The 22,694-nt window shown below is 43.3% G+C and overlaps 1 protein-coding gene across 2 annotated transcripts in view; it reads left to right on the forward strand.

The window, feature by feature from the left end:
• The first annotated feature begins 5,526 nt into the window (after positions 1-5,526).
• Positions 5,527-22,694, forward strand: part of RALGPS2 (Ral GEF with PH domain and SH3 binding motif 2) — a 95,273-nt gene continuing 78,105 nt past the window's right edge. The window contains exon 1 of one of the 2 annotated variants that reach the window (XM_053391261.1): positions 5,527-5,701. The gene's annotated coding sequence lies outside the window, so the exon portion shown is untranslated. The remainder of the gene's footprint in view (positions 5,702-22,694) is intronic. The other variant, XM_053391262.1, reaches the window with a different exon arrangement.

Consider the following 22,694-nt stretch of genomic DNA (forward strand, 5'->3'; position numbering starts at 1 on the left):
AAGCAAAAGGACAGATGCATTTATATTGAAGAGCTTGCAGGATAAATCTCTAGAATTCTTGTGGCAGACACAATCTTTACTTTGTTTACTTAAAATGGAGATCCATTGCTATGTACAACTGGCAAGAGCGGTTGTCTTTGGAATCTTGCCTTTACAGATAGTTCATAAATCCTATTATACATAATTCTGTTAGTCCATTATGTATACAGCGTATGTCTTCAGAGATGCCTCTCTCTGCAAGTTTCATGAAAGGATCAACATAATAATGGTAGTTTTCAACATGCAAGTTTGTTTGACAACTATTTTTCTGTGGGGCATTATTCACAAAAGTAACACAAGGCCAGTATGTTACTTATTCTGGGCACAAACAGCCCTCATGGGTGTCATGTGAAAATATGTTGGTTAGACATACACTTGATGGCAATGAACTCATTACTGAGCTGATAGCTGATTCATGCATGTGTATTCATCAATTGCAGATAAGGATGGGGGAGAAATCTGACTCAGTCCACCTTTTAATTCAAGCCTAATTTGCATTCCCCCAAGCCATATGGGAAACTAAAAACAACTTTTGTCCGAAATTTGTATTCTCCAGATTTTGCAGTGCAGTTCTCAAACAAAAAGTGTGCAAATATTACACATATATTAGGAGTATGGAGTTGACTTTTGGGGAGCAGAGATGGCTGACTAGTTTTCGGCTGTCAGCACTTTTTTTTTCTGTCAGCAGAAAAAATTATGATAGCCAAGATGAAGATCTTGGTGTCCCACTCCCACTTTGAAGATAGGGAGATAAGGGATAACCTTACATGACCTGATGGAAGCCATTCATCACACCTGAGACAATAAGTTTTCAGATGCGGAGGAGGGTATTAGAGCGAGGAACGCCCATTGTACCCAGACACCACACAATAGTGTTAGCTTTCAGGGCATCAGATCAGCAAAAACCTTCCTTATTTTAACTGTCTTTGAGACTGGAAGCAATTACGACTTGGGTGATCTATCTGCCAATTAATTATTACCCAGAAGGCAATTTGGCTGCTGGCATAATAAGAGGCATTAACAGGCTGAAAAACAAAGCAAAAAGCTTAGCTTAATTACTGGTGATTAAGAAAGTTTACAAATGGATAAGGATGCTCTGGTTTGTCAAATACCTTCATCTTATATTACTTTTAACTTTCTATCTGTGTGGTGCTAGTTATAAAAGTGAAACTGAATCCATTGGTGTGGGAACAGAATGCACGGTTTACTTAAAGAGACAGACACAAGTTTTCAAGGCAGTGTTAAGGGGGAGACAAAAAGAACCCAATATGAAAAAGACACTGTTGAACACCTCACTGATTGTTGGTATAATCTGGCAACTATTGGATGAGCAATTGAAAGAGCTCAGAGCTGAGATGCTAATCTGGGGAAACATTGTGTCCGTATGTTGGGAATAGAATCAGCAGGATTTACTTCCAAGCAAAATGAAACACTGATTTCAGCAGGAGACAGGCCAGGCTGAAATTTGGCTAAAATGTGCCCAAAGTGAGATGCTTAACTACAATTTCCCCACCTCAGTGAAAATACATCTACATTTGAGATGGCTATGTACATATTTTTGACACAGAATGTGCCAATTTTTATTTGGCCAATCTTTGTAGTTTCCAAAGTCTTTTTTACCAGGCATTGAGAAAATTTCCATCCAGTTACAATATTGCATTGCTTTTAGTAAAGGGACCCCTGACCATTAGGTCCAGTCATGACCGACTCTGGGGTTGCGGCGCTCATCTCGATTTATTGGCCGAGGGAGCCGGTATACAGCTTCCAGGTCATGTGGCCAGCATGACTAAGCCGCTTCTGGCAAACCAGAGCAGCGCACGGACACGCCGTTTACCTTCCCACCGGAGCAGTACCTATTTATCTACTTGCACTTTGACGTGCTTTTGTACTGCTAGGTTGGCAGGAGCAGGGACTGAGCAACGGGAGCTCACCCCGTTGCAGGGATTCGAACCGACCTTCTGATCGGCAAGTCCTAGGCTCTGTGGTTTAACCCACAGCCCCACCCGCATCCCTGCATTGCTTTTATTAAGTGTTTTAATGTCACAATACATACAAAACATATGGTAATACAAGGAGAGACTCAAAAAAGGGAAACACCTTAGGTATTTTAAAATTAAAGAGGGGCAACATGAGATAAAATTTTAGCATTCTAATCTGTGCAGGGTACTCAGCCTTCTTGGGCTAAAAGGCAGACTAAATCCAAATGGAAGTAAACACAGACCACTTCTAAATAAACCTGTTTTGAATTGTTACAATTATCCCTCACCTCAATATATTTTTAAAAAACTGATTATGGCAATATTCTGTATTTTTTTAAAAGCCAAAACACTGGTGGGGCAGTATATTTTCCTAATAGCATGCCATGGATATAATTACTGCTAACAAGTCTGTCCAAAATGCCTGTCATTTTTTAATAAGTAGAATCTACTCAGACATTTCATTAAAACAAGGAAAGTGTTTCAGTCTCATCACACACTATTGTGATTTCTATATCTTAAAAACAAGAAAAGTATATAGTTCTGTATTTTAGCCTCATTATTTTTAAACTTTATTAAAGGTTCTAGGAAAACACTATTTATGGACTGTACACACACAGAGAGACACAAAATACAATGTAAGCTGAGCCTGCTAATTTTATTAGCACTTCACAAGGGGAGCAGTGAATCATGAGGCACAATTTAAAACAACTTGTTATCTTGAGGGTAATGCGAAGTAAATGCAGTTTAGGGTTAGAAAAACCCGGACACATTCGGGGCACCCCTACCCACCATCCCACATCTCTGCCTCCTGCCCCCTCCCTGCCACCAATACTTCCTCGCTCACCCCACTCCCATCTAACCTACCATTCTTCAGTCATCCTCCTCCATAGCCCTCCGGGAACATTGGGAGAAGTGGAGCTGCACTCTGGGCGCTGCAAGCCAGGTGCTGCCTTCTGGAAGGCCGTGCCAGCCTTCCAAAGAATGTCACCCCTGGGTGTGCCACCTGCCCCCACTCCCAAGCCTCCCCCGAGCTGTTGAAATGAAAGAGGAAGGCTGCCGGCAAAGCTGCACCACACTCCGGCACCTCTTTGCTGGCAGCCTTCCCCCTTCGTTTTTGACAGCTCGGGGGAGGCTTGGGAGTCGCGGGCAGGTGGCACACCCAGGGATGACATTCTTTGGAAGGCTGGCCCGGCCGAATGTCACCCCTCTCAGCGATGACACCCGGGGCTGTTGTGCGTGAACGATACCCCATTTGCCCACACAACCAGCAAAATGAAAAACGATAATATCTTCTGGGGAGAGCACTTTGAGTTCTCTGGCCTTCCACCTGCCCACAGCATCACCGCCCACATCTATAAAGATGTCAAAAAGAAGAAGAAAAAGAACAAGAACAACTATGTGGGTCTGGTCAACATCCCCATAGCTGCTGTGACTGGTCGGCAGTTCATGGAGAAGTGGTATCCCATCAGCACTCCCACACCCAATAAAGGGAAGACAGGTCCATCCATATGGATAAAATGCCGTTACCAGACTATTTCCATCCTCCCCATGGAGCAGTACAAAGAATTTGCTGAATTTGTGACCAACAACCACACAATGCTATTCTCTGTTCTGGAGCCAGTCATCAGTGTCCGGAACAAATAGGAGATGGCCTGTGCTTTAGTGCACATTCTTCAGAGCACTGGCAGAGCCAAGGTACCCCATCAGCACCCCACCCACGCCCAGTAAAGGGAAGACAGGTCCATCCATCCGGATCAAGGCTCGCTTAGCATCCTTCCCACAAGACGAAACTCGGGGCCTCCTCCTCCTGTTTCTCTCCGCAGCTTCCTTAAATGTGAGCCCAACATCTGCAGGGAGAAAAGTGAAGCTCAGTTTCAAAGAAAGATGTAAGAAACAAGGCGAAGGGTGAGCTTGCAGCTTAGCTGAGAAAGACCCCGACAAGGTCTGGAACACGCACAAAAATTAAAATAAACGGTTTTTATACTATAATAATAAAAATAATTACTTATTATTTATACCCCGCCCATCTGGCTGGGTTTCCCCAGCCACTCTGGGCAGCTTCCAACAAAATACTAAAATACAATAACCTATTAAACATTAAAAGCTTCCCTAAACAGGGCTGCCTTCAGATGTCTTCTAAAAGTCTGGTAGTTGTTTTTCTCTTTGACATCTGGTGGGAGGGCGTTCCACAGGGCGGGTGCCACCACCGAGAAGGCCCTCTGCCTGGTTCCCTGTAGCTTTGTTTCTCGCAATGAGAGAACCGCCAGAAGGCCCTCGGAGCTGGACCTCAGCGTCTGGGCAGAATGATGGGGGTGGAGACGCTCCTTCAGGTATTCTGGACCAAGGCTGTTTAGGGCTTTAAAGGTCAGCACCAACACTTTGAATTGTGCCCGGAAACATACTGAGAGCCAGTGTAGGTCTCGGCGGCCGCCCCCAGTCACCAGTCTAGCTGCCGCAATCTGGATTAGTTGTAGTTTCCGGGTCACCTTCAAAGGTAGCCCCACGTAGAGCGCATTGCAGTAGTCCAAGCAGGAGATAACCAGAGCATGCACCAATCTGGCGAGACAGTCCGCGGGCAGGTAGGGTCTCAGCCTGCGTACCAGATGGAGCTGGTAAACAGCTGCCCTGGACACAGATTTGACCTGTGCCTCCATGGACAGCTGCGAGTCCAAAATGACTCCCAGGCTGCGCACCTGGTCCTTCAGGGGCACAGTTACCCCATTCAGGACCAGTGAATCCTCCACACCTGCCCGCCTCCTGTCCCCCAAAAACAGTGCTTCTGTCTTGTCATAAGTACAGTGGTACCTCGGGTTACATACGCTTCAGGTTACAGACTCCGCTAACCCAGAAATAGTGCTTCAGGTTAAGAACTTTGCTTCAGAAATTGTCCCCCAGCGGCCCGGCAAAAGCAGGAGGCCCCATTAGCTAAAGTGGTGCTTCAGGTTAAGAACAGTTTCAGGTTAAGAACGGACCTCCGGAACAAATTAAGTACTTAACCTGAGGTGCCACTGTACTTGTCATTTATACAAAGGGAGCTTATAAACCCGGACACATTGGGGGCCCCCTCCGCCCCCATCTCACCCACCTTTCTCCATCCTCCTCCTCCTCAGCCCTCCGGGAGAAGCGGCACGGCCATCCGAAGCGGGCGCCCGGCCTCCGCCGCTTCTCTCTCTCCGGGGCCGTTGGCGGCCGCCATTGTGACAGTTAACTCCTCGCGGTGGGAGGGAGCTCTCTCGCGGGAGCGACCAATCGGAGCCCGCTTTTCCCTAACGCCGCCGGGCCGCTCGCGCTCACAAGCCTCTTAAAGGGGCCTTAACAACAACACGGGCCGGACGGATCGCGCCTGCGCGCTTCCTTCCCTTCTCCCTCCCTCCCTCCCGCTTTCCCATCCAGCAGAATTCCAGGAGGGAAAGACGCGCGCGCGCGCATGCGTCCCCCTCTTTCCCTCCCGCGGGGGGGGGAGCGTGCGCGTGCGTGCGTGCGTGCGCGGGGAGACGCCTCCCCCTCCTCCTCCCCCTCAGAGGATAAGCGGCCGCCGGTGCTGAATGAGAGCGGCTGAAGCGAGCGGGCTGAGGCGGGCGGGCGAGGAAGGGAGGGAGGCGGCTAAGCTCGGGCCGGGCAGCTCGGCTTCCTCGCCGCGTTCCGCGTTCGCTCTGCCCGCTCCTCTCGCGTCTCGTCAGCAGGTGAGTCGAGGGCGGCGGAGGCGGCGGCGGCGGCGGCTGGGGCACCGGCGGCGTGTGGGCGAGCAGCGCCTTCCCTCAGCCGGCCCCGGGGGCGCCTCAACCAGGCCCGCAGGGATGGCCAGGCGGCGGCGGCTGCTGCTGCTGCCGACGCCCACGGCTCCGGCGGCGTCCTCCCTCCTCCTCTCCGTCCCCTTTCGCCTCCACGCCGGGCGGGGGTCTCCTTCCCGCCGAGCCCGGGAAGCCTTCCTTCCTCGCCGCGCCTCCATTGAACTCCTCCATTGGGTTCCATTCAACTCCCTTTCCCGTGTCGCGCCCCCCCCTCCGGCTCCATTGAACGCCTCTCTGTCTGTCACCCACCCACCCATTATTTGCCCGGCGAGCGCATGCTCTTCTTGCAACGCCTCGGGGGGCGGGGGCGGCGAAGAAGAGGGTGCTTGGGGGTCTTTGAGGAACTTTCCACGCCTTGCTTGGCATCTTGTGTTTCGTACCTGACTTGAGCACATTGCCAAGTTTATTCGAGCTCTCTCTCCCATCAGCTGCAAAGGGGAGCCAAGGTGCACAGATCCAAGTCCGGAGCGAGTGTTGAGTCGCTTACCTTGCACGCCTATCAAGTGAAGCCTGATCAAGCTAAAATGGTCACAGCAAAGAGGCTGCCTAGGGCTTGGGACTCGGTAAACTCCAATTTAGGGTTATACTGACAAATTATTGGTTCAGTTCTGTGTGCTTTTCTACTCTATGTACCGTCACGTTGGGTGGGTTGTTGGCCTTGCTGAGTTTGGCCAAAAATCTAATGCAACCAACATTCTTCTTTTCTGATGCATGTATAAAATAAACACACTTGTGCATTCTACCTACTCACCCACCCACTCACTTAGGTGCCTTGTCATGCATCTGTTAAACTGGACTCTGGCCTATGAAATCTTAGGCCAGAATGAATTGATTCGCCTTTAAGATGCCAGAGGAATCTCTTACCCGTACTCTGTTGCTGTTTTCCTTGCTCTGTTTTGGAGCAGGGTTAGAACTTGCCTTCCCTTAATTTGTGCTTAATTAAAGCATACATGTGCATGCCTGGAGCTTTCTCTATTCTGCATGGACTAGCAGGCTTGCTAGTTCTCCCCTCTCCTTACCATGAGACATTGTCATTCCTATTTCTGAGCTTGAGGTGAGTCACAACTCTATCATCCGTGTTAACTATGTAGGAGGTGAGGGGTTTGGATATGTCTTGATAGGAGTGCAGCCTCCATCCAACCCGCCATGGAAAAATGGACCAAAAGAGTATTGCCATGCCTTTCAAAGGCAGAGTAACTAGTGGGATTTAGAAGCCATTCCAATTTCTCTAAGCTATTTGCTGTGCGGTAGCTATTTTTACTAGAGGATAATTTTGAATAAGAAGTGGCGAATGGTCAATCCCTGCTCAGTTGCTGTCTTGTCAGAGTGCACTTGTAGTACATTCGGTGCACTTCCCTTCAAGTGCTCCTTCTGCTTCTATTTTGGCAACTGTGGGGTCTTCGTTGTATTACCGAGGGTTGGATTTGTTGCAGGGACCACAATTTGCTAATACGTCAGAGACAGCTGTAGCTGTAGTCTCAGGTAAATAGAAAAGAGAGAACAATTATATATTTTTTGAACTAGCTTCTGGTTGTTTAATAAGCTTTGGAGTTATGTTTTGCAATAGGGAATTCTAAACGAATTTCCCACAGGAGCTTCCTATGACCTTGATTTGGTGCCTTAACACCTCGCTTTTGAAGTGCAGGACACAAAACACCAGGTGAAAACAATATGTTGCACTTGATTTGGCACATACCTATCCTGAAGAAATTGCCTCCACTTAATTTTGATTCACCTCGTTTTGCCATATAGATTACCAGGTGGAGCCTTTTTCACTCTGGCTACCAAACAGCTTTTTAGGTCAGTTGTCCTTAACTGGTACTGGAGAGATCCCAGAATACCTCGTAGAACACCTTGCTTCGCCAACAAAAGTATCACCATTTTGTTTTTTCTCTGCATAACTGCACAGTAAAAGAGCAAGAGGGCCTGTTGGAACAGAAGCCATGTTTGGTTCTGCGCTTTTGGTGTGTGGGTTGTCTGGTTGGTTATACAGGCAGCACAGCATGAAAATGAGCACTCTCAAAATACAGGGCAACTAACTATTAGTGGGTTTTTGCACACCCAGTTCCCATGAGTATTGCTTTATTATTTTGGTATTTTTTAATGGAATTTATATGAAATATTAATGTATTATATGATTCCCCCCTCCCCTGGTATTGTATATATATATTTTCTTTTTCTGTCAGATGCTTGGAGACCTCTGGGTGACAAGGAACTAATAAGTCTAATAAATGAAATGTAGTGGCGCTGAGCAGCTACAGAGAGCAATGGAGATAATGGAGGCTCTTGAGACATTAGCAGTAGTTGTTCTGGAGGCTGAAGATTAGCCCTCTAGACCTCTATCTTTCACACAATAAGCAGGATGTGTGAAGTATGGGAGGACAGTGGCTTCTCCTCAAGCATGTGCTCTTTAATGCACCAGAGTGATAAGCTTGAATTTCCTGAATTTCAGTGCATGTGTTAGGACAGAGCGTCGTTTTAAAAAAATATATGCTGTACTCCTTTCAGTAAAATATTCCCAGAGTGACATTACTTTTAGTGATTGAATACAGAACATAAAATAATAGTTATTCCATATTAAATAATACAGAATAATGGAATGTGGTTCTGTGTAGGTGCCGTTTATATTTTCTTCTTTCTCACTTGGGGATTGTGTTATTGTGTGTGAATAGCGGCAAGGGTGTAAAAAATCTACCCACAGCAGTGGAAGTGTTTTTAACAGAACTCCTTCTCCCAGTATAGAGTGAGAAATACATTACTGTACTTACAGGATAGAAAGCAAAATTCAGCATGGATGAGAACTGGTGATGTGTGCTTTCAATGATGTTTATATGTATGTATTGGGTGCCTGAGGTAAATGAACAGGTTTGAACATATCACTATAGGGAAAACTGCATCAATTGAAACTTGCATCAGTGGAACTTGCATCTTTGTGTGGGATTATTGGGGCTTGTGCTTTTGTGACTGGATCATGAGGCACATGCAAAATATATCTGGGTTTGGATTAAAGTATCCTTATTTGAGAACCTGGTGCAGCTCCCTCTGTGGGAAGGGCACCAGGAATTGCCACCCCTCATATTGGCACAGGTAGACAACAGAACCTTCTCTTTCTGTTCAGACTGGTAAGGTAAAGGACCCCTGGACTGTTAAGTCCTGTCAAAGGCGGCTATGGGGTTGCGGTGCTCATCTCGCTTTTGGACCAAGGGAGCCGGCATTTGTCCGCAGACAGCTTTCTGGGTCATGAAGCAGGTGCACCGGGGTTACAGTTCTGACAGCAAAGATGAAAGCATGAATGAGAATGGAAACTGGAGCTCGGCACCAGTTTCAGTGTCATCATCCACCCCTTCCCATGCTGGGACTAGGAAAAGATGCTGAGGAGCTGTTACCTAGTGCTTTTGAAAAGCAGAGGTCAGCCAGGTTGGAGAGAATTGAAGTTGTGCAAATGCCTGTGCAATATCAAAAGGGGGAAAGGCTACTTTGAAGGCTACTACTGGGGAATTTGGATCACTGTGTTTCCACTAGAAGCAGCAAGCAGCTTGCATAGTGGGCAAAGAAACATTCATTGGAGTAGTGCCTTTGGGCATGACCCCCAAATCTGCCATTCATTGCTGCTGTCTCAGGAAAGGCATTCTTCTGCAAAGGGCATCAGTTTCCACAGAAAGTGACCACCATGGCAGGAGTGCTGCTGCTCATGTTGAATTGTCTTCACTGACAATGCTACGTAATGGCATCATTGCGCCAGTGCTTCCCATGATCACTACTGCTTCAAAACTCTCCTCCCATGCTCTCTTCCATGGCCTCTTGGTCTACATTCCCCTTTTGTTTTGGTTCAGTCTTCCTGTTGTCTCCTAACTCTTAGTCTGTCTACACCAGCACAACCAGCCAGTCTTGCAAACCCCACAGATCACAGGAGGCTGAGAATGGTGCATTTTAAGAACTAGCAGGGTGGTGGAGTGTGTGTAAATATTAAGCTGAACTGGGGTATTTGAATTCTTAACATTTTGGTACTAAATCTGCAGTTCCAGTTCCAATATAATAAATACGGAAATGAGTTTCTCCCCATTCTCCTATTAGCAGCTTTAAAAAAACCAGTTAACAGAACTTCACCCTTGATTCTGAAGGGGGTTTCATGGTTCAAATTGGGAGGTATAAATAAGATGTGACTATTTGGAGAATATGATGTTGAAAGAGGACTGTACAGTATGCAACTGATTGATGCTACACCATAATAGTAGAGTATTCTAGTTTGGTTGCAATAACCAACCACCGTTGGAAAGGGATCGATAGGATTTACATTGTTCTTAACGTAGCTCTGAAAAGTTTGTACAGAAGGGGTGAGCTCTGAGAGTATGTGTGTATGTGATTGTATAAAGTTGTGTCAACACAAGAATGGATTATCAAGAGGCATGGCCTCCTAAGGCACTGGACTCCCATAATCCCAAGCCAGTCTGGGTCAGGGATGATGGGACTTGGGAGACCCGCAACATATTGAGAGCCACAGGTTTCCCACTCCTGCCCTAAAGTAGGATTATGGTTCAAAATATATACCGTATTTTTCGCTCTATAAGACACACCAGACCACAAGATGCACCCAGTTTTTGGAGGAGGAAAACAAGAAAAAAAATATTCTGAATCTCAGAAGCCAGAACAGCAAGAGGGATCACTGCGCAGTGAAAGCAGCAATCCCTCTTGCTGTTCTGGCTTCTGGGATAGCTGCGCAGCCTGCATTTGCTCCATAAGACGCACACACATTTCCCCTTACTTTTTAGGAGGGGAAAAGTGAGTCTTATAGAGCAAAAAATACGGTATTTGGTTTGTATGGTTACTCCATCAAATATAAATTGTCAGTGTAAGCTAGCCTGACAATTTAAGGTGTTAGCAATGTTGGGGGGAAAGTTATTTATACCCCCAATTTAAACAGTGTTTTATGGCATGAGTCGACCTGGTGCCATTCAGATGTTTTGGACTAGAACTTCCATAAGCCTCAGCCAGCACACAGCACATTGAATTGGACAGGAAGCGAAGAGGTTTACAATCTGTAGAAACCTAATAGGGCTAAATGATGATAAACATTTACCTCTGGGGGGCACTGCTTTCTAGGACAAAGTGGTGATTGACACTTGGTTACAACCTTTGCTCTTTAAAGTTTAAAATTGCCATTCTACATGTAAATAAGGTTTGCTTTTGGGAGATAGGAGTTACATTTGAACAGACAATGTCCTTGATTTAGCCCATTCTAATCAGAATATCAGGGGATTTAATTTCCACTTAAAGTGAAAGTACAAAGTCAGGGTTAACAAATATCCAGACCATAAGAAATAAATGCTGTGTTAATTTAATAGCTGATAAGTTGCTGTAGGGCAATGTTTCCATAGAGGAGCCTTTTGTAACGTGTACTTTCACTTTCTAAACACTTCTTATTGGTCTGAGATAGTAAGTTGATTTTCTAAGGGAAAGTATGTCAAGCCTTGAGTGCTCACGGAGCTATGATACAGTAATTGAAATTAATAACTTCCTATAATGTCATTGACTGCTTTTTATTGTTTCACTTCCAAGACAACAAATCCAGAAAAAAAGTTGGAGAGAATCTGAGGAGATGAGTATTCGTGTCTGTGTACTTTTTGGAAGGAGACATTTCTGTGATGCCAAAGGTGAAAGATGGAGATAGTACATAAGCTAATCTTTGTTTTCATAGATACCAGTGCAGACTATAAGATTTCAACTGCCTCCATAGTTTTCAGAGGCAGAGGGAGGATTTTTTTTCTTCCCCATTTAATTTCTTGCTGGTTGTAAGACGGAATGTAGTAGGTCCCCTTTGCAACCTAGTCTTTGTTACCACAATGCATTTCCTGACATAGAAAAGGCAATAAGTGTTTGAACGCTCACATCTTTTCCTCTTCTGCCTTGTCCTGTGTGGTTTCTATAATCTTTATTCCTTTGGAGTATTTTTTTTTCTTAGTTCTTATTTGTTTTCTTAGTTCTTCACCTCATTGGGAAGCATTGTTTTTCCACAGACTTTATGAAAGTAATGATTTCTTTATCATGATTGTGCAGGAAATTAATTAGAATCTGTCAGTGCCTCATAAGAATCGAGAGATTATAGAAGTACTCATTAGATCTAAGATTCTAGCCTTGCTAACCTAAAGGGGGAACTGTCCTATTTTTGCCCTGAATCAAGTAGCCAGTATGTAGGTATGAAGCTGTCCCAATACCCTGGTATACCCCTAAAGCAAAGATTTAGACCAGTAATTTACTTCTAATTGAGAAGTAAATTACTGGTCTAAATGGGAAATGCTTAAAGAGAAAATGAAGATGGAGTCCAAGAATGCTATCCCAACATAACTGCATATTGTTGCGTGACAACATGGCATCAGAAATCACCCTGTGTTCTGGTGGCTTGCTGTTTTTATCCAGCAATGTATGTTGATGTATGTGTTTATGCACTTCTCTTCAAACACAGTTGAGGCAGTCCAAGTGCATGTGCAAATTCACCATTAGCTTGTATCCAGGTGGGAGTTAGTGTTTGCTTTGTATATACATCTTGATTCAAGTTGGAATGGATTATTGGCTCTGTAAGAAGTGTTTTGCTCCACCTGATCTGTCAACGTGTCTTTTTCTTTGACTCACCAGGGTGCAGTGACAGTTCTAGACAGAAAAACAAAAGTGAGGTGGATCTCCAAAGATGTTGTGGATTAGTTCATTTCTCAGAATTTTTTTATTGTTATGGAAAAGGATGAATTGAACCACAGAAAAATGATCCACAAATAATCCATTAAGCAAATAAAACAATAAATACCATTTGATATAGTACATTCCAATTTGCTTATAAAACGAAAAGATCGACAGAGGACGCTGTGGCGATTGCCCTCCATGCCGTCCTTGCACATTTGGAGCAGCGGGGGGGTTATGCCAGACTGCTTTTTTTAGATTTCAGCTCGGCATTTAATACCATTCTACCACAACGTCTGATGTCTAAACTGGAAGATCTGGGGCTTCCGTTATCACTTTGTGGGTGGATATTGGACTTTTTGTCAGACCGCCCCCAGAGGGTTCGGTTGGGCCCTTATACCTCTAATATGCTTAAGACTAACACAGGAACACCACAGGGATGCGTACTCAGTCCGCTCCTTTATATTCTCTACACGTACGATTGTGTCGCTACTCACTCTAGTAATAGGGTTGTCAAATTTGCAGATGACACAACCATGATTGGGCTCATCCCTGAAAGGGAGGGTGAAACGGATTATAGAGATGAGGTGGAGCGGCTGACAGAGTGGTGCAGAGCTAACAGCTCATAAATACAAGGAAGACAAAGAAGCTTGTGGTGGACTTCAGGAGACAGAAGAGCAATGTCCAGCCACTTTTGATTGATGGGGTCTGTGTGGAGAGGGTAACAACGTTCAGATTTTTGGGCGTTGAATTACAAGAGGATCTGTCCTGGAGTGTCAACACAAGGGGGCTTGTGAAGAAGGCGCAGCAGAGACTGTACTTTTTGAGAATTCTAAGGAAAAACCATCTTCCGCAGAAACTGCTGCTTGCCTTCTATCACTGTGCCATTGAGAGCGTGCTCACTTATGGCTTATGTGTGTGGTACGGAAGCTGTACTACCCAGGACAGGATGGGGTTGTGCAGAGTTGTTAAGGCAGCAGAGAGCATTGTTGGCTGCCCACTCTCCACCTTAGAGCACATTTATGCCACAAGGTGCCATAGGAAGGCACTGGACATAGTAAAAGATCCATCGCATCCTGGTCACTGTCTCTTCGAGCTCCTGCCGTCGGGACGGAGATACAGGACGATGAAGACAAGAATGAGCCGTCTTAAGAACAGCTTCTTCTCCAGAGCGATCTCGGCCCTGAATGGGAAGCCTGGACTTTGAAAGTCATCTAATCTTCCTTGCTGTACTATACTGTATTGTTTTAATTAGTGTTTTTATGGAGCAGTCAAGTAATTTCGTTGTCCTCGAGAGGGGGCAATGACAATAAAGGTATTATTATTATTATTATTATTATTATTTGAGAAAAATAAGAATATAGGCAATGTTCTTAATTTTACAAAACTAATAAACTGTAGGACTGAGCATGATTCTGTTCTTTATCATTCCAGTATATAATGAACATATACTATTATGCAATATAGCTTTTAATACTCCATCTGCTCTCTCTTTTCTTAACAATATCTATAAGCTTAAGTATATGCACCTCATTCCAGATTATTTATTTATTGCATTTATATCCTAACTTTTCTCCAAGGAACTCATGGTGTCATGCAGTTATCTCCCTCTTCATTTAATTGCCACAACAAGGTTAGGCTGTGAGGCAGTGACTGGCTCAAGTGACCCAGTGAGCTTCCTCACTGTGTGTGGATTCAAACTCTGGCCTCCCAGGTACAGTACTAGTCCCACATCATAAACATCTAAACTTCCATGATGAAACTCTCTGTTTAGTAGCTAATTGGCATTTTAGCTGTTGCTTGTTGATGGCTAATCATCCTTCAGCATCCCATGTATTATATTGCCAGATCACACAACTATTGTGCCAGATGCCACTGTATCCTATCATTTCTCTAATACTCTAAAATTACTTCCCAGTACCTCTTTGATTTTTCACACAGTCCCCAGAATATGTGCAATATCTCCTCTTGTGTTTATGCCTCTCCTACACCATCACCTGGGTATATTTGGATTAATCTGGGTGTTAAATACCACCTTAGGTCTGGGGACTCTGGATCAGATTGGGAGTGGGTACAGCAAGGAGAAAGAGAACAGGAAGGGGAAGTCTCATTTTGGGAGTAGAGGTCCATTCACATGATGTTGGTTATTGCCCAAGTTTTCTATTGGAGCTATAAAAGGTAAAGGACCCCTCACAGTTAAGTCCAGTCACGAACGACTCTGGGGTTGCGGCGCTCGTCTCGCTTTACAGGCCGAGGGAGCCGTTTGTCTGCAGACAGTTTTTCCGGGTCATGTGGCCAGCATGACTAAGCCGCTTCTGGCAAAACCAGACCAGCGCACGGAAACACCGTTTACCTTCCCGCCGGAGTGGTACCTATTTATCTACTTGCACTTTGATGTGCTTTCAAACTGCTAGGTTGGCAGGAGCAGGGACCGAGCAACGGGAGCTCACCCCGTCGTGGGGATTCGAACTGCCGACCTTCCGATTGGCGAGCCCAAGGCTCGGTGGTTTAGACCACAGTGCCATTGAAGCTATAGCCCACGTCTATTTCCATCTTTATTACATTTATATCCAGCATTTCCTCCAAGAAGCTGAAGATGGTGTGCATGCTCCCTACCCATTTTATCCTCATAAACAACTTTGTGAAGTAGATTAGGCTAAAAGATTACTGGTGTAAATTCAACCAGAGTAGAATTCACCTAAAGCAGCCATGTCAAAAGTCCGTTTCGGGGGCCTAATCCGGCCTGCTGGTTGGTTTAATCCAGCCCCTGCGGCAGTTTATTTCCCGGGGTAATTTGGCCCTTCACTTCATCAAATCTGGCCCTCTTTGAAAAAAAGTTTGGACACCTCTGACCTAAAGCGACCCATCTGCTGTGTAGAAGGACTTCTGCTTATGCAGCAGGGCTTTTTACTCCCCACAGCCACAACACCTCATTAAATTGGCTTAGGGTAGAGTGATTGCCATAGTCTGATGTTGCAAAATTCTATTTTCATTCACCTTGATAAGAACTTACCAACTATATCTAGTTACTTTAATTTTATTACTATTTTGAACATTTTCTTTGGGAGGCATTTTGCTTCTCTGCTTCATATTAATACAGTCATACCTTGGGTTACAGACGCTTCAGGTTGCGTGTTTTCGGGTTGCGCACCGCGCCAAACCCGGAAGTACCGGAACAGGTTACTTCTGGGTTTCGGTGCTCGCGCATGTTCAGAAGTGCTGAATTGCGACCCGCGCGTGCGCAGACACGGCACTGCGGGTTGCGAACGTGCCTCCCGCACAGATCACGTTCGCAACCCGAGCGTCCACTGTACTACTCCATATTTAGTTACGACTCTGAGTTAGGAAATAGTCCAGAGCTAGGTTTTCTTTATACTAGACCAGAGATGGGGAACCCTTTTCAGCCTTTGAGGGCTGCATGCCAGTGGTGGAAGGGGTTGGAGACAAAAGAGGACAGAGTATCAGGAGGTTTTTAAGGCTTGATGTTTTTATTATGTTTTTAGATATGTTGTAAGCCACCCAGAGTGGCTGGGGAAAACCAGACAGATGGGCGGGGTATAAATAATAAAATATTATTGTTATTATGAACGTACATTTTTCTTTGCACAGTAAGCTAGTTTCTGCACAGACACACTCACTCACTCACTCGCTCACTCACTCGCTCACTCACTCACTATCTATCTATCCTCTATCCAGGCAAGCAAAATACATTATCAAAGTTCAAGGACACATTCCAGCAAGGCAAAAACACTCTAGGATAGTTTTGCTGAGGTTCCTCAACCCTGTCCTTGTTTTAGATTGATTTTCTGTTGCATTGTTTTTTTTAAAATGTCACTGTCTCTTTTTATACAGAATCACACAGCATTTTAAATGTGCTGATTATTCCTTGTTTCATTACTGAAGCTTCATTATGCATAAACCAGGTTGTCATATGATTTAGCTTTGCAGCTAGATAATTGAATTTATGCTTTTGAAATCCTAAGCCTTCTGCTTTTTTTGGTTTGTAAAGTGTTTTTGGTGCTATCCTTGGTCTTTTCCCAGACCAAAAGAAATTAAATAAGTTTTGCCAGTTGTTAAAAATTTGGAAAGATATCAGCAGTGGAATGAATACAAACAAAACCTTTGGAAGAACATTCAGCTGTAAAACTGGTAGTCATCTATCAATATCTTTGTCTTTTCATATAAACTGCCGTGGTTAATTTTGACCATGTAGTTTACATTATAATATATCCTAATTCCTAAATATGATAGATCTTTGGAGAATTAGATATTGTGTGAAATCATATCTTAGCTTTTTGTAGGTAACCCCCCCACTCATTCTGATTTTTAAAGGTTTACCCTGTATCCTGAAGTATTTCTGAATTTGTATTATAAAGTTTCAGGTAAAAATGTTCCTGGGTTCATTTAATAACAGTAACCTTTGGGGATGGGGTAGTTCATATTTGCCTTTGGCATTCCGAGAATTGTTTGTGAAAGAGAGAAAAAATAATAATTGTATAATAAAGCAATAAAATAACAGCATAGCACAGGATAAAAACTCCAGTGAATCAAATTCTCTAACTTCCCCAGTAGCAATTCATATGCTTTAAAAGTTCAGTGAAAAGATCTCTTTCAACAACATCAGATGCTGGCATTAGGAAGTCGTATTTCTTTGGTATTCAAGTTATTAAGTTCAAAGGGCCAACTCATACTACACAGAACTGGGAAAAGCAAAAGTATGAGAATCCTTGTGAAAAGGGGGCTCTTGGATTTTTATTATCGTGACCTCTGTGGTGACTCTACACATTAGAGCAGAGATGGAAAAGGAGTTGCAAATGCCTTTCACTTCTTTCCCTCCTTAAATGTAATATCAGAACAAGCATTTAGAGGCCCCAGACACAAACTTTAGCTTTTCAGCCCCCACTCCCCTTTGCCTCTCTTTTGCTGATTGGCTGCAACAATTTCAGGAAGAAACCATTGAGAGAAGGGTGAAAGGGAGCAGACAATCCTACAGTAGAAATGTTTCCATAGGAAACAGTGGAAATTGTGGACTCGTTATGCAAACACTCACCTGACAATTGTAAGCAGGACCTGCGTGTATACACATCCATGTTTTGTGTCATGTACGTATAAGAAGGAGTTTCATCAACACTGGGAGCTGTGCTAATTAAAAAGCAGAAATTTACTATAAAATCTTAAGTTGATCAGAATGAGGAACAATATTTTTTGCAGTTGCTAGAGCAACTAGTGTGCACTATAGGAGATGGATAAACATAGATGACTGAACCTCTCTGTTGAATATCAGTTACTTTAAAACTATCAACCTGCCCTTGAGTTAAGAACTTAGAGGGAAGACCTGTTGAGCCTACTGCAGTTGAATGAGCTCTGCTACATAGCCACTAGGGAAAGGGTTTTCTCTCGGTTGGTGCCCTGGTTGTAGAATTCCCTTCCCTCTGAGTTTTCATTGCCAGCTCAAAATATATTTGTTTGCTCAGGCATTTGTCAATTAGGTGGCTATTGTTTGATTCTGTTTTAATTACTGTTTTATCTGTTCAGGGTGGTTTGTCTGTGCTTGCCCTGTGAATTTGGTCTTGATGAAACTATGATGTGTTTTTATGGGTTTTACTGTACCCCAACCTGGGATTTTTTGTTGATGAAGGGTAGGTTTAAAATGTTTTTACTGCCAGCTTTCCCTTGTCTTTACATTTTTATTATGTTGGACCTATGTTTTATTTGGAGACGGTAGGCCTGTTTCTTTAGGCATATTTACGAACTATTCAACCTCTCAAACATATGGATAAAAAGACATCAGTAAGAAAAAGAGCTGAAAGCATTTGTTTATGGTAGCGTTTTAATGCAGGAAAATCTACTGTCAGGCATCATACAGCAGAACCAGAAGTAAGTCCTATTGAATTCAGTGGGGCTTACTCGCAAGTGAGTAGTGTTGGAATTGCAGCCTCAATGACCTTACCATCCTGCTTTTTATATAAGAACTTAAAAGCCCAATCAAAACATCTGGCTACATTTCTGAACAACAACAAAAGTTTCATACTTGAGGTAGATTGTCAATTATCAGGAAGTGATATCCTTGCACGTCTATCTGGTAAGATAGAATGACTTCAGAAAATACAGAATTCACTGCAATCCCTTACATGTCTACTTTATATGTCTCATTGAGTGGGACTTGCTCCCAGATAATTAAGTATTGGATTGCTGCCTAACAGTGTAATACTACACATCCCTACTCATAGATACATGTGTTCAGTATAAAATTGTATGTTGAGGTAGTAGTGTTATTGTCTTTTGTTTTTTGTTTTTAAACACTCTTGACTGTAAAATTCATCTTTTATTCTCTAAGCTGGAACAGTTCCCGCCTGTTCTCTGCCTTATCAAAGAAATACACCTAAAGTCTCTTGCAAGAAGCATTAAATTCACCAGTTGTAATGAATTTTGGCTGATTTTAGGCTGCTGTTTGCAAACAAATTATTTAACATGGCCTTAGCATAAAATATTTCCATAGCCTTCCTCTTGCATTTAAATATACAGTATACTAGATTTTCAGTTTGTTCAGCTTTTGCTGTGCAGGGTTGAGACTATGTTAAATTTTGTTGTGTCTGGTTCAGGCTTTGGTTGTAAAAAGGTCAAGAACCTTTTCCAGCCTCGTGATCACATAGGCAACCTTCCAGGGGCCGCACGCCAGTAGTGGACGGGGCCAGAGTCAAAAGCGGTAGGCGTAGACAATGTAAATTTTACTTTTGTATAGCAGGCTTGACTTCTACCCCCAATTGCACTCGTCTTTAACCCCCATCCATGCCAACTAAAGTCCTTATCAGAGTTCCCTTCACCCCCCCCCAAAAGAAAAATGTGATGTAAGGCTGATGAAGGATGTGGTCTGAGGAAAGACCCAACCGTGCTATGCATGATGTCTGCATGCATATTGGGACACTTCATGGTTTCCTCTTCTGGCTGCTGCCCCACAAATGTCTTCTGGAACAGCATTTTCTGAAGTGCAAGGGGATAGCACACTCATCGGCTTTTCTGGATTTTAACCAGAAAATATATTCATAGAACTTGAGAAATCTCTTTGTATTGTGTTTTTAAATGTACAACATTTTTGTGCAACATTGTGCAAACACGCAATTTGATTTCACATTTCTGTTTTGGATTTGTTATTTATGAGTTGGTATTTGTTATCTTTGCTAAAGATAACAATTGTATGTGGTTTTTATCTTCCAGAACTGAGGTTTCTCTGCCAAACTGGGATGTGGATATTAAATTGAACCACTCACATTAGGAAATAGATTGGATCCACCCTATTGGCTTTTGCACTACTTATGCTTCCTTGATGGATTGCTGTCTCTATTTCAGAACTGTGAAAGCTTCTCTGCTAGACCATCACTTTGTGGCACAGAACAGCTTGTGTTTCCATGTTACCAATTATGAAGAGATTAAATGTAAAGTACATACACATAAATTTCTCTTTCTTTGTGGTTTTATTTATTTTACTAGGTGTTTTGTTACTCAAGCATAATGTGACTTTTCTTTTGAAACACCAGCATAATTTTATGTTTATACAATATATAAACATAAAGTACTGGCTATTTTACATCCAGGATTAAGTCAGTCTCATTTCTCATGCCGTAAACTGCTTTATGCTTTCTTAGTGGTATTACTCCATTTCTGATTCTTGATACCCATTGGAGCCGCCCCCACTCAAAATAGCTTAATCACAGGTTCTTTGCTATTTTTGAGAGTGTAATTTATAACAACTTTTTTTAAATGTAGGAGAAATCTAGAAATACATGCACCTCTGAAACAAAGTGTTCAGTTTGTCTTGGAAATAAGTTACAGCACAGCTTAATTTGGCTGTTTTGGAAGCATGAGTTTCTGTGTGAAATGAGATATTTAATTACTTTTCCTACTAGAAATAGTGGAGAAGCTGGTCATATTAAGGGTGTTAAAACTGTGACAGCCCAGTTAGCATTCTCTTATGCTCTCTCCCAGTCTCAAAGGACTGAAGAGAATAGGTATGTTGCCCACTTGCCTCCTGGGATGCTGTTCAGGAGCCCCCCCTTGAAATGAAACAGTCCAGGTCTGGGTTGAAAATGGTGCTAACTTTATTGGATGCAGCTATCCCAAGGTTTGGCATGGCATAGGGGAGCTTACTGATTTTGGTCAGCCCGTGTTCTGGGTGCCCATTATGCAGTCTGGCCACCTTTGTGTGGGCTTTTCTGGGGGTCCCTGCAGACAATGAGGATGTGTGATGGATGCAGGCTGATAATGGTACTATAATGTAGCTAGGAAGGTAAGTCACACCCTCAAATCCTGCTGGTAGTGTGGGGCTGAGGCACCTGCTGTGGCTCTGGACGAGCAGGTGCAAGAAGACTCTTTTGGGACCGCTACTCGATAGATGAATTTGAGGTGACCCGGTGGGACCCGCAGCTGGTGAAATGTACATTTCTTCACCTGCAGAATATTACCAATCAAGCCCTGTAAAGTCACCAACTTAACATGTGCTTGGGCATTTAATAATAATAATAATAATAATAATAATAATAATAATAATATCTTTATTGTCATTGCCCCCTCTCGGGGACAACGAAATTTCAGATACTTTCTAGGCATGCTGTTTAACTTTTTACCTGTTGTGCAAATTTGCTTACTTCATTTATGTTGTACAATTTGATGATGGGAATATAGGATCTGGGAATAAGAAACCAGGCGTTTTTCTATAGAGAGTGCTGTCCTTTGACTTACGGGTTCACCACTCTGACCCCTCTTTCTGCCAGACATGTTCATGATTTAGTTGGCAACCATTGGCATTCGATATGAATTATCATAGGGTTTTTTTGTTCCTGCGTTAGATGACAGACTTTTTCACTGCCAGCTGTACTTGAAAAATATCAGGTGTGGTGTTTTGTGAAGAAGCCTCAAATTTTTGATGATTAAATCCAAGACACTTCTAGACAAAACCCACCTACACATTAAGGGACGGTGCAAGTGTTTGTACTTGAAGTGCCACAGTTTATTTAGGCATAAATTTTGGATTTGTAGATAGTTCATTGTCCAGTATATAGCCACATTTGTGTACGTAGTGCTGAACATCACTGGCCAGTTGATACTGTGCTTGCATTATTTAAATGTTAGAGAACTTTTGGCTGCTGAGCACAAAAACAATCATGTTGAACAATTCAAACTGTGCAAGTCTGGTGCATGTATTTATAGAGTAAGCAAATGGTGATTAGTATTGTGAAGAGTTCCAGAGTTCTCATTGGTGTTGAAAAATGCCCACCTGAGGTTTTGAGTTACTTATTGTAAACTGCCCTGCTACGGAGTTTCTGAATCATGTAATCTCTGAAGAATGACTGACCCTGCAGAATGTTTTTGAAAATACTAACTCAGGTTTGGTGCTGTTTAAACATGTTTGGAGGCTGATGTGAAAATCTGGTTTCTGATGCAGGTATTTAAGCTTAGCTGCTAACAACAACATGAGCTGTCCTATTGCTTCTTTTGTTCTGAAGGGAGATTTGTGGTTCCCCTCCATTTTAAGATCTTGCAGTGACTGATGTCATGTCTTGTTGATCATTGACCTGTGGTCATCAAAGTGTACAAAGTGGAAGGAAAGGGAGTTAAGAGTGACAAAATACTGAATTTTAGGTAAACGAAAATGCATTTGAGAGAAGGTACTGACAGCTTTTTTTTATTGTGCAAATGGCTCAGAGCAGAAGATAGATAGATAAACTTTATTTGCATTAGCCAATGGCCATAGCAACATAAAACAAGCAATATATGCAATTAAAAAGACAACAATGGGTAAAAAGGACAATCAAATGATCAAGTTTATCATTCAGATAGTGGCCCTTAATCTCATTGCACCCTTGATAAACCTGGCAACCTTTGCTGTTGTCTGATCATTTTGACCTGATAACAGAAAGAACAATGTGGCCGCAGATGAGCGGCCTGGGACAGTAAGTAAGGGTGGGGGTGATGATCTTATTCCTCAGATCTTTATAAAGGGGACAGGACAGGGGAACATGAGCCACTGCTTCCAGATTACTATCTCCACAGGGGCAGAGTCGTTTCTCAGTTGGAATCTTTTGGTACCTGCCCTCAAGTACGGTGGAGGGCATTACATCCAATATGGCCAGTGTGAAGGAACGTCTGTATTTTGGGATAGTCAATTTATACAAATATGGTGCCAGGGAATCAAACCGAGAGGAGGAAAAAAAGGCATACC

Source organism: Podarcis raffonei, chromosome 6 (genome assembly GCF_027172205.1).
Source record: "Podarcis raffonei isolate rPodRaf1 chromosome 6, rPodRaf1.pri, whole genome shotgun sequence".
In the NCBI taxonomy this organism is placed as follows: Eukaryota; Metazoa; Chordata; class Lepidosauria; order Squamata; family Lacertidae; genus Podarcis; species Podarcis raffonei.